Raw genomic sequence first — 15,457 nt, 5'->3', positions numbered from 1 at the left:
AGAAAGCAGAATCAGACCTATGAATAGAGGGAACTGATGGCTGTCAGAGGAGAATACCATGGGGGGATGGGCACAATGGGTGAAGAGGAGTGAGAGGCATAAACGTCCAGCTATGGAATGAAGAAATCATGGGAATAAAAGGCACAGCACAGGGAATATAGTCAATGGTACTGTAATAGTGTTGTATGGTGACAGGTGGTAGCTACACTTGTGGTGAGCATAGCATAATGTTTAGAGAAATTGTATCACTATGTTGTACACCTAAATCTAATGTAACACTGTGTGTCAATTATACTCAAATAAAAAGTTTTAAAGGAAGGTACCACACAGAAGGGAGGGTATGAGTGCAGTCAATAAGTTGAAGTTAGTAATATTAGCACACAATAAGGCTAAAAATATTTAAATACAAGAAATATGAATCTCCAGATGGGAGATTTGGAGGATGAGGCAGGAATAAAATTATATCTTGCAAAACCCACCCAAACCCAAACTCCCTATGCACCTCCCCCACCACCACCACCACCCTGGCAATGTCTATAACTGTCTAATGGGCAAAAAATATCTGGTTTAGCAACTTTTACTCTGAAATAAAAATGAGAGTAGCCATCATATTTTATGAATGAAAGAGGATGAATTTAATGTTTTAGATTCTTTTCTATGTTCTAAGGGCTTTTAAATAGTCACTTGAAAGTTACTTATTAATCCAGATCATGCTTAGCCACTGGTTAAAAAAATGAAGCAGTGTGCAGAGCAAAGACAAGAGTTCAGGGCCAAACTGCAGAGAGCAAAGGACAATGAGTGGGTGGTTATACTTTCCTCCTCACTCTTTCAGCATCAGGAAATGAAGTGAGCAAGCAGCCTCTTAAGATAGTAAGGTGAGTGTATTATCAGGTACACCAGGTGAAGGGACCCTGATCTCTCAGATTCAACAGGGCAGTTTGTCTCTCTTGAAATCAGGGTCAAAGCTATGTGCCTCCATGTGTGCTGGTACTTTTTTCCTGTAAAGGATGGCTGTATGTAGAGTAGATACTACACCAATGATACACTGGAAGTTCTTTTAACTCTAGGATTATCAGAAATAAGTGTGCTGGTGAGCATATTTATGAGTTTTAAATAACATTTAACTCAGGTTACTGTTTAAGTTACATATTTCTGCCTGTTGCTAGAAGATTAGACTTGGGTTAAAATTTAATCTTATCGGATCTAGATTATATAGTTCTGGGATGAATCATGTCTTTTAATTTCTTTCTAGTCTGTGACTTTGCGTCCCTCCTTCATGGTTCTGAATCAGCTTCATTCAATCATAAAATATTTATTTTAAGCCCACAACAAATATTTTGAGGTCTGTAAGGAGATGGCTAAGAAAAAAAAAAATTAAGAGCAAAAGAGCAAATCAGTCCACTTAGATACTTATCACCAAAAACGTAACATGTCACTTGGTGAAGAGGTTGCAATTTAATGGAGAAATGGTTGCTGGTCTCTCTCTCTCTGCGTATCAAGGGCACTTGTTAACCTCTTCATTTCTCTGTTATGGTAAACAGTCAAGAACTGACCATATTCACTTAAATTAATATGCCAGCATTATTGAAGATCATCATAGTGAAAGGTTACAAAATAGACCCAAGCATAATTCAGTGCAGATAGAAGAAGTTTTGGCTTTATTTGTTCTTAAGGGAAGTCTTGCTTATCTAAACAAGACATGTGTCACCCTCTTCCTATGGGCTCAATTGAGCTCTTGCCTCTCAAACCTCAGCTGAAAAAGGAATCACCCATGAGTTTCATATTACTGCCAGTGACAGACAATAGAGTTTAATATAATGAATGAGGGTGGGCAAATGAAAGCACAGGTTCAACTACTACAGCATTGAGATTAGCAACTGCATCTCTGGATTTCTTGCCAGGGAATATAAATTGATGTTCAGTCATAAACAGCTACATGAAAAGAAGAAAAGCTCCCTTTATTTTTAAAATCATATTATTTGAAGCCTGGTCTTTGTAATTGGTAAACTCTTTGTATTTGGTAAAAATAGAATTATGTGTTTTCTGACAGTGAAATCATACTTAAGAGTTTTACCTGAACTGGGATATGGTTTGTGAAAGAGTGTGACAGGCCTGACACATAATGGGTATACCATAAAGAACAGCCCTCCCTCTGGCTCTGATGTATTTATTTTCCCACAGGTGAAGTAATGGTAAATATTACTATAATAAAGATAAATATATAGAAATCAATGATATTTGTTGAACATCTCTTATTCTTATTGATTTGCATGTACAGGCATAACTCACTTTATTGTGCTTCACAGATACGTGCAGTTTTACAATTGCAGCCTCCCTGTATCAAACAAGCCTATTGAAGCATTTTTACAACAGCATTTGCTCACTTCATGTCTCTCTGTCAACATCTCAATAAATTCTCACAACATATCAAACTTTTTCATTGTTAGAATATTTGTTATGGTGAGCTGCCATAAGTGATCTTTGATGTTACTATTACAATTGTTTTGGGGTGCAATGAATCATGCCCATATATAAGACAGGGAACTTCATAAATATTTTATGTTCTGCTTGCTCCACCCATTTGGCTGTTCCCCTTCTCTCTCCCCCTTCCTTGGATCTTCCTATTCCATGAGACACAACAATATCAAATTTAGGCCAATTAATACCCTACAGTGGTCTCTAGGTGTTCAAGTAAATAGAAGAGTCATACCTCTCAGTGTAAATCAAAAGGCAGAAATGATTAAGAAAATGGTGGGTATTCGTCCTTTCTGATGGTGGAGTAATATTCCATTGTATATATAGACCACATCTTCTGTATTCATTCGTCCATCAGTGGACATTGAGGCTCCTTCCACAGTTTGGCTATTGTGGACATTGCTACTATGAACATTGGGGTGCAGGTCATATGGGGAATATAAGAAATAATGAAAGGGATTACAGGGGAAAGGAGGGGAAATGAGTGGGAAAAATCAGAGAGGGTGACAGAACATGAGAGACTCCTAACTCTGGGAAATGAACAGGGGTAGTGGAAGGGGAGGTGGGCGGGGGTTTGGGGTGACTGGGTGATGAGCACTGAGTGGGGCACTTGACGGGATGAGCACTGGGTGTTATACTATATGTCGGCAAATCAAACTTCAATAAAAAATTATATTTAAAAAATGATTAAGCTCAGTGAGGAAGACATGTCAAAAGCTGAGACAGGCCAAAAACTAAGCCTCTTGTGCCAAACAGCCACGTTGTGAATGCAAATGAGTTCTTGAGAGAAATCAAAAGTGCTACTCCAGTTCACACATGAATGATAAGAAACTGAAACAGCCTTGTTGCTGATATGGAGGAAGTTTTAGTGATCTGCATAGAAGATCAAACCACCTATAACATTCCCTTAAGACAGAGCCTACTCCAGAGCAAGACTCTAACTCCCTGCAATTCTCTAAAGGCTCAGAGAGGTGAGGAAACTGTTAAAAAAAAAAAAAGTCTGAAGCCAGCAGAGGTTGGTTCACGTGTTTCAAGGAAAAGCCATCTTTATAACATACAAGTGCAAAGTGAAGCAGCAAGTGGTGATTTAGAAACTGTAGCAAGTCATCCAAAAGATCTACCTAAGATAATTAATGAAGGTGGTTATATATATATTTTTAAAGATTTTATTTATTCATGAGAGACACAGAGGGAGAAGCAGGCTCTCTGTGAGGAGCCTGATGCAGGACTCAATTCCAGGATCCCGACCCAAGCCAAAGGCAGATGCTCAACCACTGAGCCACCCAGGTGACCTAGGTGGTTATATTAAACAACAGATTCTCAATGTAGATGAAATAGACATTTTTGGGAGATGCCTTCCAGGACTTTCATAGTTAGAGAAGAGAGGTCAATAATCTGGGCTCTTCAAACTTCAGAGGACACCCGGACTCTCTTGTTAAGGGTTAATGATACTGGTGATGAAGTTGAAGCCAATGCTCAATTACTATTCTAAAAATCCTAGGGCCTTAAGAATTATGCTAAATCTACTCTTTCTGTGCTCTCTGAATGGAACAACAAAGCCTGTATAGCAGCATATCCGTTTACAGCATGGTTTACTAAATATTTTAAGCCCATTGTTAAGACCTACTGTTCAGAAAAAAAAAAAAAAGATTCCTTTCAAAATGTTATTGCTCATTGACAATGCACCTGGTCAGTCAAGAGCTCTGATGGAGATGTACTGCAAGATTAGCGTGGCTTTCAGGGCTAATACAACACCCATTCTGGAGTCCATGGATAAAGGAGTCATTTCAAGTCTTTTTAATTAAGAAATACATTGCACAAGGCTACAGCTGCCACAGATAGGGATGATCTGGACAAATAAAACTGAAAAACTTCTGGAAAGGATTCCTCATGCCATCAAAACATTTGTGATTCATGGGAAGAGGTCAAAATATCAACGTTAACAGGATTTTGGAAGAAGTTGATTTCAATCATCAAGGATGACTTTGAGGGATTTAAGATTTCAGTGGAGGAAGTAACTGCAAATGTGGTGGAAAGAGCAAGAAAACTAGCAGGAGCCTGAAGATGGAACTGAATTGCTGCAATCTCAGGGTCAAACTTGAACAGATGAGGAATTGCTTCTTATGGAGGAGCAAAGAAAATGTTTCCTGAGGTAGAATCTACTCCTGGTGAAGATGCTGTGAAGGTTGTTGAAATGACAACAAAGGATTTAGAATATTATCTAAATTGAACTTATAAGCAGTGGCAGGGTTTGAGAGGACTGAGTGCAATTTTGAAAGAATTTCTACTGTGGGTAAAATGCTATCAAATAGCATCACATGCTAGAGAGAAGTCATTCACAAAAAGAAGAATCTATCCATGTGGCAAACTTCATTGTTGTCTTATTTTAAGAAATTACCATATCCACCTCAAACCTTCAGCAACCATCATGCTGATCTGTCAGCAGCCATCAACATAAAGGGAACATCCTCCACCAGCAAAAGGATTATGACTTGTAGCAAGCTCACATGATGGTTAACAATTATGTATTTTAAAATTCAGGTATGTACATTTTTTAGACAATGCTATTGCACACTAAATAGATATAATGTAGTGTAAAAATAACTTTTATACACACTGGAAAACCAAAATTATTCATTTGACTTGCTTGATTGTGGTGGTCAAGAACCAAAGGTATGCTTGCATCAACTAATTTATTTCTTGGAACTATCCTCTGAAATAAGTACTATTATTATCCTCATCTCATCTTAAAGATGAGAGAATTGAGGCATAAGAGTTTAAGTTACTTGCTTAAATAGCTAATACATAGCAAAATTGGAATTTGAACCCAGATAGTCTGGCTCCAGATGTACTTGCCCTACTGAAAACACTTAGCCCAGTGTCTGGCACAAATTAAGTTCTTATTATTGTTTTAATCATTACTTTTAATATTACTAGATTTATTTAAGGAAAATGTATTGAGCACCTAGGCACCAGGAAATTAAGCAATGAACAAAATATGCAAGGTCACAGTTCTCGCTGAGAATAGATTAGAGGAGGAGATGGATCTCATTTCAAGAATTGTACCTTTTCTAGCAGAAATGGATTTTTTTCCTTTTTTTTAAAGATTTTCTTTCTTTATTCACGAGAGACACACACACACAGAGGCAGAGACTTAGGCAAGGGGAAGCAGGCTCCCTGTGGGAAGCCCAATGTGGGACTTGATCCCAGGACCCCGGAATACAGACCTGTGACAAAGGCAGACACTCAACTACTGAGCCACACAGGTGCCCCAGAAATGGATTTCTTGAAGTAGAAGAATATTTCTAAATATTTTAGGCCACTAGATCCTTGAGATTTCTCATTGGATGACTGGACTATGTGCTTCCATTACTCCTATTGTCTGTTCACTTTAACTCTGCTGCCTGATTCAAGTCTTGGAAACTCCACTTGATCAGATCATTGCCCTACTGAGAAATCTTTAATGACTCTGAGAGCTTATGTAGCCACTGTGTGTCACACTCCTCTCCTCATTTATGGCAGACATCAGTATCCCATCACAGCATACTTTTGTCAGTTTAGTTGTGGTCTTGGAATTTTATCAGTAAGTCAAGAATTGCCACTTGAAACCTTTTTGCCATCCCTAACTTACTTTGCTTGATAGAAGTACGATTTGGGACTTAGACTTAGGTTTGAATTTTAACTTTTCTCACTTATTTGCAGTGTGGTGCTGTACAAGTCATTTCAGAAAACTATGGCAGCCTTACTCTCCTTAAGTGTAAAATGGAGATAATAGGAGCTGCCCTGAAGGATTTGTGGATAGAGCAGGAAAACCATTTAGCACAGTGGCTGGTATATACTACTCAATAAATTGCAGTTACTATTTTTATCATCATTATCCCAATGTTCAATATTGTCATTGGAAAGGCTTTGGATGCCTTCATAATCTAGGCTTAATTTACATTAATTTACATTTCCAAATTTATCTCCCATAGAGTACCAAAAGAACTCTCCACTTTAACTAGATTTGGGCAACTCAATGATTTAGGCAAAACTAGCCTGCCATTTTCTGTTCCTCTCTGTATATAAAAATCTACCTTATTCTTTCAGGCCCTTTTCAAGAAATTCTATTTCATTAATGAGATTCATCTCTTCAGCTAGTCATACTGTTCTTCACTAAACTCTCCTTCACTTGTCATGTTTCTGACATTTCATCATATACTCATTGTCCAGCAACATTCTCTTATGCTAGTGTTTGATTGCATATTACAATTTGACTTTATACGTGCATTTATCTCATTTTCTAGCTAACCTTTCAATTCCTCAATGACTGGGACTATCTAATATTTGTGTCCTGAAAACAACACCTACTGAAATGAGTGCATATTCTTATACTGACTTAATAAAACTGAAATAAAATGTATACACACACATTTCAGTAACTTAAAAATCAGTCATAGATTAAAGAGACAAAATCACTTTTTAATTCTTCATATTATATTGAATTCAGTGTTACAGAAAAATCTCTGGCTTTCTACTTGGAATTAGAATATTCTACCTTTTTAAAAAAATATGTTATTTATTTATTCATGAGAGACACAGAAGAGAGGCAGAGGCAGAAGCAGGCTCCCTGTGGTGAGCCTGATGTGGGACTTGATCCCAGGACCCTGGGATCATGACCTGACCCAAAGGCAGACACTCAACCACTGAGCCACCCAAGTGTCTCTAGAATATTCTACCTTTGTCAGTTAGTCATAGTTAAATAGAGTCATTTACATTCATACCTATGTATCATATCTGAGCCTAGGTGGTACAAGTAATAGAAGATTTTCCTCTCCAGAGAATTGAAAAAAGAATTTTTGACCTCTATATTATTAATGTGTTTTTTTAATTTGTACAATTTTCTTTAACATGGACAAAATCACTTCTCAAGATTAAAGAAATCTCAAATAATTTATACTTTTTTTTGACCTAAGAAACATGATTGTTTTCCATATCAAGTTTCAGTATAATTAAGAATCCAAAGACTCCATAATCACATATAACTTAGCCCAGTGGCTTCTGTCCACCATTCCCCAGGTGATGCTGGTCCAGGATGACATTTTACTATCCTCTGGCAAAATGGGAAAAACTAGGGCAATAAAGCAGTGGTGAACCACAAGCTAGGCAGTAGTGGTCGATCTCAGATAGAGGGCAATATATTCTCACTGTTGTTTGGAACTACCTGGGCATGGTGAAAATATAAAGCAGACAAATTTTTAGTAGATTCTATTATTGATTTAAAATTACCTACAAAATGCAGAAGCCTGGGTAGTTTAGTCAGTTAAGTGTCTTCCTTTGGCTCAGGTCATGATATCAGAGTCCTGGGATCGAGGCCTGTGTCAGGCTCCCTGCTAAGTGGAGAGTCTGCTTCTCCCTCTGCCTCTCCCCACTGCTCATGCTCTCTCTCCCCATCTCTCTCTCTCAAATAAATAAATAAAAATAAATAACCTTAAAAAAATTACCTACAAAGTGCAACCATGTTTTTGCCTGTACCTGCAGCAAATTGCTTTCACTATCATGTCCTTGGCATGGCATAGCAACAAAGTTGAGCTTTGAGTAAAGATGAATTTACCCAGTTGAAGAGACAGTCCATTGTTCTATATTAAAAGACTGGCAAATAAATGTCTTTTCAAAATAAAATGACGGTGATGATGAGAAACAATTGTTTTTAATGTCCTTATTTGGTAGATTTTTAAAAGTTGATTTTTATATATCTCTTCAATGTGGAGTTTGTTACTGTTTTTCATTGCTTGGTTTATTTTTGGAAATGTTCCTAGTCTACGAAATCCAAATCTGAGAACAATTAACCAAGGGAACAAACAATTCAACTTAATAGTATAAGGGTGTACAGTGGCTTTTGGCTTTGGGCAGTAGTTCTCAAAAGTGTGGTACTCTAGACCAATGGAATCAGTGTTAACTGAGACCTTGTTAGAAATGCAGATTAGATCTACTCAATCAAAAACTTTAGGGTTCAGTAATCTGTGGGCTTCAAAAGCCCTCTAGCAGATTCTGCCTCAGCTGAAGTCTGAGAATCACTACTAGGGAATAGGCAGGGAGGATGAGAAAGTGCTAAAACAAAATGCCTAGAGATTCTTAAATGTTCCTTTAAGGTTATTTTTAGTCCAATGATTTTGTATCTATTTATTCTATGTGGATTTTCCATAGTTATTAATTAACCAATCTTTCCAAAATAAAATTTTGATTTATTTCCTAGGTCTACAGTGAATGACTTTATACCCGCCTGTATAAGGTGGGATCAATCAGGGAAAGGAGGATTCTGAGCTCACCTCATCCCACCTACACACCAAGATAATAGCTACATCTATGCAAGTAACTCTAAAAATGACCTGAAGGTCAGCATAATGGACTTTCCACAGTTAATTGTAAAGAGGAAGCCATATTTAAAAGGGTAGGAGGGTTGGGCACACAGTTGGGAACCAAATCCCTGACAAGACTAACCACAAATAGGAAGGATATCACAAGTATGGAGAAGCAGGGGATCAGACCCCTCAGCAGGCTCCACAGACACTAGGTACAGGCATTGGGAGGATGAGTTTCTGTAACATCTGGCTTTCAAAACCACTGGGGCTTAATTTTAGGAGGTTTGAAAATTATCAGGGCTTAACTCAGAATTTTAAAAATCAGTGGACTTAATCCTGGGAGAGTTGAAGGGCAATGAGAAACTGAGTCCTTGTTCTTAGAGAGACAGAATGGAAAACAATCAAGCCCAAAACACAGTACAGAAGCAGTCATTTGAAAAGCACCTGGAGTATGTATGAAGTTACTGACTAATCTTAGAACATGTGCCAGAGGGGCAGGGACCTTCAAGAGAGTTATCCAGGGATGAAAGTGCTGGCAGGCATCATTACCCTTCCTCTCTCCAGTCTACATAGCTGGACACTTGTAGCAGCCAGCACCAACACTTCATTTGCCCTGTTAGCACAATGTACCTATTCCAATGTTCCCCTGTTGACCCACCCCGTCCAATCTTCCCACCTCAACAGGCATCCCTCCAAAGCAGCTCCTGCCCCACCATATCCTTAAGGCAGCCCTGGGATCAGAGCCACTCCAAAGTAACTCCTGCCCTGGGGAGGGAGAGAGAGGTAACTCCATTCACTAGTGTGCCCACAGTTCCAGCAGCCTGGCCTCTTAGCTGGCTGCATAGGGAGCAAGGCTTGCCCTTTGGCATCCTGCAAATGTGTTAGAGAGGCTATCTGCAGATAGCTAGGCTGACTACTGGCCCCATCCACCAACTAGAGACTCAGTTGTCCATACAAGGAGCAAGACCTGCCCTTTGGTATACCCACAATTGCAGCAGAGAGGATAACTGGAGACAGTTTGATTACCAGCTTTGTCCACCAATGAGACCACAGGCCTGCATCAGGCGTCTCAACAGGGCAGAAACCAAATCCTGCCCAAGATGCCTACAGTAGACAAAGTAGATCATTGCAGCTGTCTGGGCTGAAGGCAGTCACAGCTCGGCCCCAACACTAAGGTGCATGCAGCCACACAGAAGACACACCTGGAACACCTGATTCTTGTGACCAGGATGCAGTGTGCTAGAGGGCATCACAGGACCCATTTTACACTAGGATACTAGTTTAAAGACCAAGAGATGCACCTGACCTACCTAATGTAGAAACAAACACAGACAAAATGAGAAGACAGAGGAATGTGTCCCAAAGGAAAGAACATGACAAATCACAGTAAAAGAGATAAATGAAATAGAGATAAGCAACATGTCTCATATAGAATTCAAAGTGATGGTCATAAAGATACTCACTGGACTTGAGAAAACATTGCATGAACTCAGTGAGAACTTCAACAAAGACATAAAAAGTATAAAAAAGAACCAGTTAGAGCTGAAAACTGAATAACTGAAAGTAAAAATAAACTAGAAGGAATCAACAGCAGGTTAAAGAATTCAGAACAGATCAGTGATCTGGAAGACAGAAAAATGGAAAGCAACTGAGTTGAATAGCAAAAAGAAAAAAGATAATAATAAAAAATGAGAATAGGTTAAAGGGAACTCAGTGACATCATTAAGTTTAATCAAATTCACATTAGAGGGATCTCAGAAATGAGAGAGAGAGAGAAGCAGAAAACTGATTTGAAGAAGAGCTGAAAACTTCTCTCACCCGGGGGGAGAAAACAGACATCCAAGTGCAAGAGGCACAAAGAGTCCTAACAAGATGAACCCAAGATGTCCATACCATGACACATAATAATTAAAATGCCAAAAAGTAATGATAAAGAGAGAATTTCTTTTTAATTTTCTTAAATATTTATTTATTTATTTATTTATTTATTTATTTATTTATTTATGATAGTCACACAGAGAGAGAGAGAGAGGCAGAGACACAGGCAGAGGGAGAAGCAGGCTCCATGCACCGGGAGCCCGACGTGGGACTCGATCCCGGGTCTCCAGGATCGTGCCCTGGGCCAAAGGCAGGCACCAAACCACTGCGCCACCCAGGGATCCCCTAAAGAGAGAAGTTTTAAAACAGCAAGAGAAAAATAAAGTTACATACAAGGGAAACCTCATAAGGCTGTCCGCTGATTTTTAAGCAGAAACTTTGCAAGTCAGCAAAGAGCGCTGAAAGGACAAAACCTGCAACCAAGAATACTCTACCCAGCCATATTATCATTAAGAATAGAAGAAAAGAGGGGTGCCTGAGTCACTTGGTTAAGAGTCCAACTCTTGATTTTGGCTCAGGTCATGATCTTGGGGTCATAAGACTGAGCCCTACTCCATGCTCAGTGGAGAGTCTGCTTGAGGTTCTCCCTCTCCTTCCCCTTTGCCCCTCCCCATCACATGTGCTTGCTCTTTTTTCTCTAAAATAATAAATAAATAAATCTTTTAAAAATTTTTAAGAAAGAACAGAAGGAGAGATAATTTCCCAGATGAACAAAAGTTTTAAAAGTTCACCTTCACTAAAGAAGCCTTACAAAAATGTTAAAGGGAATTCTTTAAGTGGAAAGAAAAGCCCATAACTAGAAGTAAAAAAATTATGAAAAAAATTTTTGCAGGTAAAAGCAAACATATAATACAGGTATAGATTAGCCATTATAGAGCCAATGTGAAGATTAAAATGCAAAATTGGTAAAAGCAATTATATCTAAAAAATTAGTCGCAGAAAGATGTAAGATATAACATTATATACATAAAATGGGGACAGGAGACTAACAATTTAGTGTTTTTATAATTTTTTTTATTTTTATTTATTTATGATAGTCACACAGGGGGAGAGAGAGAGAGAGAGAGAGAGAGAGAGAGAGAGAGAGGCAGAGGGAGAAGCAGGCTCCATGCACCGGGAGCCCAACGTGGGATTTGATCCGGGGTCTCCAGGATCGCGCCCTGGGTCAAAGGCAGGCGCCAAACCACTGCGCCACCCAGGGATCCCTATAATGTTTTGAACTTAATATAAAAAGAAAGGAATCCAAGCATAACACTAAAGAAAGCCATCAACACTAAAAAAAGCCATCAAACCACAAGAGAAGAGAGCAAAAGAAGGTAAAATGAAAAGGGCAGAACCACACACACACAAAACCAAAACAACAACAACAAAAACAAAAACCCAGGATGCAACATAATGGCAGTAAGTACATAACTATTAATAATTATTTTCAATAGAAATGGACTAAATGCTCCAATCCCAAAACAGAATTACTAAAGGGATTAAAAACAATAAGACTCATCTATGTGCTGTGTACAAGAAACTCACTTCAGACCTAAGGACACATATAGATTAAAAGTAAAAGGATGTAAAAACATACCATGTAAATGGAAACAAAAAAAGCCAGGTTAGTAATACTTGTATTAGACTAAATAGACTTTAAAACAAAAACTGTAGCAGGAGACAAAGAACTGCAACACATAATTATAAAGGGATCAATCCAACAACAGGATATAATAGTTGTAAATATGTTCCCAACACAGGAGCACCTAAATACATGAAGCAAATTTAACAGATAAAGGAGAGGTGGACAGTAATCCAATAATAGTAGAGAACTTTAACATCCCACTTACATCAATGGATAGATTATCCAGACAGAAAATCAACAAGGAAATTGAGCTTTTGAGCAACACATTAGACCACATGGACCTAATAGATATATAAGAACATTCCATACAAAAACAGAAAACACATTTTTTTCCCCAAGGGCACATGGCACATTTTTCAAGATAGATCACATGTTAGGCCACAGAAAAAGTCTCAACAAATATAAGAAGACTGAAATAGTATCAAGCATCTTTTCCAATCACAACAGTATGACACTAGAAAGCAATTACAAGAAAAAATATGGAAAAAACAGACACGTGGAGGCTAAACAGCATGTTATTAAACAATTAATGGGTCAACCAAGAAATCAAAGAGGAAATAAAAAAATACATGGAAACAAATGAAAACATAAACACAATGATTCAAAAACTTTTGACGAAGGAAAGGTAGTTCTAAGAGGGAAATTTATAGTGACCCAGGCCTATCTCAAGAAAAAAGAAAAATCTCAAATAAACAACCTACCTATACACCAAAGGAGCTAGAGGAAACAAGCCTAAAGCTCATTGAAATAAGGAAATAAAAGGATTAGAGCAGAAACAAATGAAATAGAGACTATAAGATGATAGAAATGATCAATGAAACCAAGAGCTGCTCTTTAAAAAGATAAATAAAACTGATAAACCTTTACCCAGACTATCAACAAAAAAAAAAAAAGAAATGCAAATAAAATCAGAAATGGAGGAGAAATAACAACTGACACCACAAAAATAAAAAAGATTGTAAGAGAATAGTATTAAAAATTATATGCCAACAAATTAGACAACCTAGAAGAAATGGATAAATTCTTAGAAACACATAACCTTTCAAAACTGCATCAGGAAGAAATAGAAAATTTGAACAGACCAATTAATAGCAATTAAATTAAAATCAGTAATCAAAAAACTCCCAACAAAATCCAGGACTACAGGGCCTTACAGATGAATTCTACCAAATATTTATTTATTTTTTATTTTTATTTTTATTTTTATTTTTTTTAAAGATTTATTTATTTATGATAGACATAGAGAGAGAGAGAGGCAGAGACACAGGAGGAGGGAGAAGCAGGCTCCATGCCGGGAGCCTGACGCGGGACTTGATCCTGGGACTCCAGGATCACACCCTGGGCCAAAGGCAGGCGCTAAACCGCTGAGCCACCCAGGGATCCCCAATTCTACCAAATATTTAAAGCAGAGTTAATACCTGTTCTCCAACTATTCTAAAAAAATAGAAGGAAAGACCAAATTTATTCTATGAGGCTAGCATTAATTACCCTGACACTAAAATCTGATAAAGACATCACACACAAAAAATTACAGGCCAATATCTTTGATTAATATAATTGTAAGAATCTTCAACAAAATATGAGCAAACTGAATCCAGCAATACATTAAAAAAAATCATTTACTGCAAACAAGAGGGACTTATTCCCACTTGCAAGGATGGATCAATATTCATAAATCAATCAATGTAGTATATCACATTAAAAGAAATGATAATAAGCACATATTCATCTTAATAGGTGCAGAAAAAACTTTTCACAAAATACAACATCCATTCATGATAAAAACTCAACAAAGTGGGTTTAAAGGGAACATACTTCAACATAATAAAGGTCATATATGACAAACCCACAGTTAATATCATATTCAATGTTGAAAAATTGAAAGCTTTTCCTTTCAAGGTCTACTTTCACCACTTTTATTCAACATAGTACTGGAAGTCCTAGCTGCAGCAATCAGACAATAAAAAGAAATAAAAAATATCCAAATTGGTAAGGAAGAAGTAAAATTCACTGTTTGCAGAACATCAAAAATCCTAAAGACTCCACCACAACACTATTACGACTGATAAATGAATTCAGTAAAGTTATATAATACAAGGTTAATAACTAGAAATCTGTTGTTTCTATCCACTAATAACAAAGTAGCAGTAAGAAAATTAAGAATACAATGTTATTTAAATTGCACCAAAAATAATAAAATACCTAGTAATAAATTTAATCAAAGAGGAGAAAGACCAGTACCCTAAAAACTATAAAATATTGATGAAAGAAACTGAAGATGACACAAATGGAAGGATATACCATGCTCATAGACTGGAAGAGTTAATATCATTAAAATATCCATACTACCAAAAGCAATCGACAGATTCAATACAATCCCTATCAAAATACTCAACATTCTTCATAGAATTAGAACAAATAATCCTAAAAATCTGTATGGAAACACAAAACACTTTGTGTTATGTGTCCTCAGACAAGGGAAACAAACAAAAATAAACCACTGGAATTACATAAAATTAAAAAGTTTTTGCACAGCAAAGGGAACCATCAACAAAACAAAAAGGTAATCTACTGAATGGGAGAAGTTTTTTGCAATAATATATCCAATAAAGGGATTCATACACAAAATATATAAACAACTTCTACATCTCAATACCAAAAGCCACAAACAATCTGATTAAAACAGGCAGAAAACAAAAACAAAAACAAAAACAGGCAGAAGACCTGAATAAACATTTTTCCAAAGAAGACATTCAGATGGCCAATAGACACATGAAAAAAGTGTTCAATATCACTGATCATCAGAGAAATGCAAATCAAAACCACAATGACATATCACCTCATACCTGTCAGAATGGCCAGTATAAAAAAGGCAAGAAATAACAGGTGTTGATGAGCATGTGGATAAAAAAGAGAACCCTCCCACACTGTTGGTGGGAATGCAAATTGGTGGGAATGCAAATGCAAATGCACTGTGGAAAACAGTATGGAGGTCCCTCAAAAAATTAAAAATACAAATATCAATAATCCAATAATCCAATAATCATGCTATTAGGCATTTACCCAAAGGAAACAGAAACACTAAATCAAAAAGATAGATGCACCCCTATGTTTATTGCAGCATTATTTATCATGG

General features: G+C 37.2%; 1 protein-coding gene and 1 long non-coding RNA gene across 22 annotated transcripts in view; one reads left to right on the top strand and one right to left on the bottom strand.

The window, feature by feature from the left end:
- The window catches only part of NME7 (NME/NM23 family member 7), a 262,510-nt gene that overhangs the window by 28,312 nt on the left and 218,741 nt on the right, over nucleotides 1–15,457 (bottom strand). The window lies entirely within an intron of this gene.
- Nucleotides 1–15,457, top strand: part of LOC112648672 (uncharacterized) — a 54,931-nt gene that overhangs the window by 18,013 nt on the left and 21,461 nt on the right. The window contains exon 4 of one of the 16 annotated variants that reach the window (XR_003129201.3): nucleotides 2,307–2,451. The exons of 14 other annotated variants lie outside the window; for them this stretch is intronic. This is a non-coding gene — a long non-coding RNA (uncharacterized LOC112648672). Of the gene's footprint in view, nucleotides 1–2,306; nucleotides 2,452–15,457 lie in introns of those variants that run through there. One more of the 16 variants, XR_003129196.3, reaches the window with a different exon arrangement.

The sequence above is a fragment of the Canis lupus genome, chromosome 7 (assembly GCF_003254725.2).
Source record: "Canis lupus dingo isolate Sandy chromosome 7, ASM325472v2, whole genome shotgun sequence".
Lineage (NCBI taxonomy): Eukaryota > Metazoa > Chordata > Mammalia > Carnivora > Canidae > Canis > Canis lupus.
Note: the sequence above shows the minus strand (reverse complement) of the source record. Positions and strands in the feature narration are given on the sequence as shown.